At 42.9% G+C, this 3,744-nt stretch overlaps 1 protein-coding gene across 4 annotated transcripts in view; it reads right to left on the bottom strand.

The window, feature by feature from the left end:
- GRIA1 (glutamate ionotropic receptor AMPA type subunit 1) overlaps window positions 1-3,744 on the bottom strand; it is a gene marked incomplete at its 5' end in the record, with an annotated part of 317,420 nt that overhangs the window by 184,511 nt on the left and 129,165 nt on the right. The window lies entirely within an intron of this gene.

The raw sequence follows: 3,744 nt of genomic DNA, 5'->3' as shown, positions 1-3,744 counted from the left end.
CATGATTTAGCAGAATGGGTCTTTCTTCAAACACTTTTATTCTTGGTATACACAATACAGTGTATTTCAGTCAGTAAGTTTTGTGGTCTTGAATCCTTCAGATTGCTTGTGCTCATTTTGATAAGATTAAGTGTATATGCAGCTCTGGGCTCAGCTTCACCACCATGGTAGACTTCCGCCTTGAGTCTCTCCTGGTCTTGGCCCTTGCAGCCCTGAGCATAGGGCAGGGACAGTACTGAGCACCAGTGACAGTCGTGCCCTCAGCAAGAGTTCCCCATCTGCGAGCAGGTACACGTAGGACCCCTCCGCCATGTTGACATTTCCGGGATCACGTTGTACACCACTCATCCCCCGAGGCCATTATGTCCACACATGCGCAGTGTAGCAATGAGTGAGCATCTTACCCAACTTTTCAGCAGTTCTTTGTCTTGGAGCTTCAGTTAATGCCCCCAAATATACTCCTTCTTTTGAATTCTGCTATATATTAGTTGGATACATATATGGCACTTTCTACCTAAAATTAATTTATTCTGTAAATATTTATGAAATGACACACTGTATGTCAGGCACTGTACTGGACCTGGAAGGATAAAATATTATCCTGGAAGAACTTGAAGACTGGTAGGTGGGAAACACAAATGATTAGAACGTGGGGTGAGAAGTATTATGATGAGGGGTCATGAAGAAGGGGATAACTAACCCAACTGTATAGTGTTTGAGAAGCCTTCCAGGAAGAAGTGTCACTGAATCTGGGATTTACAGAACAAATAGGATTGTGGCAGGTGAAGAATGGAAATTTATTTCGGACCCAGGTCAGCAGCATATGTAGACCTGGAGAGGCTGAGTGGTGTTACCTGCAGTGCTCCCTCCGTCCCTGCCCCCACCCTCTAATACTGCAAACTCTTGTAGTACCACATGCCTCTCACCCATAGATGATCTTGAAATAATGGGATGAACACATTTGGCATAGTTGATGCCAGAGTCAAACAGACCTGAGTTTAAATCCTGGCTCCACCAGTTCCTGACTTTTTGACTGTGGTCAAGGAAATAGCATCTCTAAACCTCAGTTGCTACGTCTGCAAATGGAGACTAGTAGTGGTGCCATCATCTTAAGGATGTTACAAGTATGAAAATGACCTAATAATATATAAAAGGACATAGCACAGCACCTAGACAAAGCAAATCCCCAAGATGGTGGCTTTTATTGATAGTGGTAGTTGTTACCAGGTCCACCTAGACTAGGACCTCTCCATGAAAAGGAATCTGACTTGTTTTTCTTTGTGTTCTCCATTGCACCTTGAGCTGCATAGACTTGATGACAGATCCTTAGTTAGTACCTGCTGATGGATTTGTTGATGTGCATTTTCCATTAATTCGTTAAACAAATATTTATTGAGTACTTACTACATGCCAGGCACTGTTTCACAAGCTGTGGATACAGCAGCAAACAAGGCACCCTCCTGGAGCTTTCATCCTAGAATTCTGACCAGCACTTTCATAAAATTGACGGTTGCTTATACTTTAGAATCAGGTTTGGAAAGTATCATCCAAAGCGTGAGAATTACCTAAATTGTTAATGATAATAAATGTAAATCCACTTGATGTTTCTGGAGAACCTGATTCCTTATCTTAAGTCCTCTTCAATGGTTCAGTATTTTTCCACCTGCCACTAGGTCCTGCCTGAATCTAAAAGGATGATTTCCACTTCACTCCACAATCTACATCACAGGGTCCATCCCCTAGTCCTTATCAGCAACAGACCAATTTGTTAATTTGCTTCTCTTTCTTGTTACTGCATTCTGCTGGCACCTGAGAGGCTCTCCGTTTGCATAGAAAGAGGGGTGGATTGTCAATCAAGCAATTTAAGTTTTAACCTCAGTTTTGCCACTATTAATTTGGATAAATTTTTCACTTATTCCTTCAGTGAATATTAATGGAGCACTTCATAGAGACACAGCATGGCCTGGTTGAGCGTTCAGGCTTTGGGGTCAGAATGCCTGGGTTAGAAACTCGTTCTGCTACTTTCTAGCCATGTAATAGTGGGTGGGTGACTTGACCACTCATACCCTCCTCCTAGGATAGTTGTAAGTATTAAATGAGTTAATACATGTAAAAATCTTAGAACAGTGTCTCTGAAACTTGCAAGTTCTCAATAAATGTTAGACGCTATTACTTTCTTGTTAATATCTGTTGTAACTATCAAATGCCAGGCACTGTATATGGCCCTGAAGAAATAGTGGGGGTGGGGTGGGGTGGAAGGGACATGGTGTTTGTCCCTAGAGATCTTGCTTTCTGATAGGTGAAGAGACATTAAACAACTAAATACATAATTACAAATTTGATGAGTGCCAGGAAGGTGGTCTAACGAGTACCATTTGAGTTGAGACTTAAAGAATAAATAGAAGGTCAAGTGGTGAAGAGGAGGTGTGTGCCTATGTGTGAAAGCCTGTGTAGGAAGAAAGAAAAGCATGTGTAAAGGCCCTGAGGCAGGGACTGAAGGGTTTGTGTGGTTACAGTGTGGAGACTGAGGTGGAGATGTGGCTGACACAGAGGGCAGGGTCCAAGCCATGCAGTGCTGGGTGATGCCTGTGGAGCTTGAAAGTTTTCCTAAAGGCAAGGAAAAGCCATTGATGGCACATGGTTTCCTTTCTAGCACACGGATTTCCTCAAAACTAAAGTGAGAGGACTGTATTAAAAAGCTTCTTAAGCCTCTTTGACGCTGAAGAATAGGAGATTCTATAGTGACTACTAAAAATAGAGGCAGTTTCTGGGAAAAGTAGAAAGAAAATAAAGAAGGAAGAAGGGTGTGAAGGAGGAAGAAGGGGAGATAAGAAAGGAGGAAAGAAGCAAATGACTAAAACTTCAGTGGAGACTTGAAGTCTGGAAATGAACTGTTGAATATTCAATACAGATACAGACTCAGTACATATTACATCTACGGGTGTGTAGGTGTGTTTGACTTATGCACGTATTTGTACGTTCACTGATTTGGCAGGAAACCAAACCGGGGGAGTCTTTCCATGGAAGGCAAATAAAGACTAATGGGCTGGAAAAGTTGGAGAGGGAGGAAAATGCTGTGTCAATCATTTTGGTTGAATGCATGATTGCTGGATATAAAGATGCTTCTGGAACAGGTCCTGCTGGAAAGCTGGTGCTCAGGAATTGAAATGCTGGCTGCGTCATGGTTCAGTGGCTCCTTTCAGGAGCTGCACAGTGGAAGTCCAACAGAATTGCATTAGGAGAGGAGTGGCTGAGAAAGGACTCCCTGGAACTGAAAGTTTTATTGGAAAATGGAAAAGAAAAAGGAGTTTAGTCCAAAAGAAGGACTGACTCCAAGAATTCTAATTTGTTCCAGACTTCAGGAGCCCAAAGGCGCTTGAACACTTCTTGCCTTGATGTTTAGATGTGGCGGTGAAAAGAGGCACGCAAAGCAGTGAAAATCAAAAATAAATAAGTGTTCTTTGGGCCCAGATTTTTCATTTCCAGCTGAGTAGGGTCGACATTTAAGGATTTTTGAAGGGGAAACGCACACCAGTTCAATTCTGCAAATGCTTTATAATGCTAATGCCACCTCTGGCTCTCAGTACTTGCTGTTGATTTGGGCATGTGTGGTTGGGTATCTTTTTTTTTTTTTTTTTTTTTTTTTTTTTGCGGTACGCGGGCCTCTCACTGGTGTGGCCTCTCCCGTTGCGGCGCACAGGCTCCGGACGCGCAGGCTCAGTGGCCATGGCTCAGGGGCCCAGC

Source organism: Mesoplodon bidens (genome assembly GCF_964165515.1).
Source record: "Mesoplodon bidens genome assembly, chromosome: 4".
Taxonomy (NCBI): Eukaryota; Metazoa; Chordata; class Mammalia; order Artiodactyla; family Ziphiidae; genus Mesoplodon; species Mesoplodon bidens.
The sequence above is the reverse complement of the archived record's forward strand: the minus strand, read 5'-3'. Positions and strand labels throughout refer to the sequence as shown.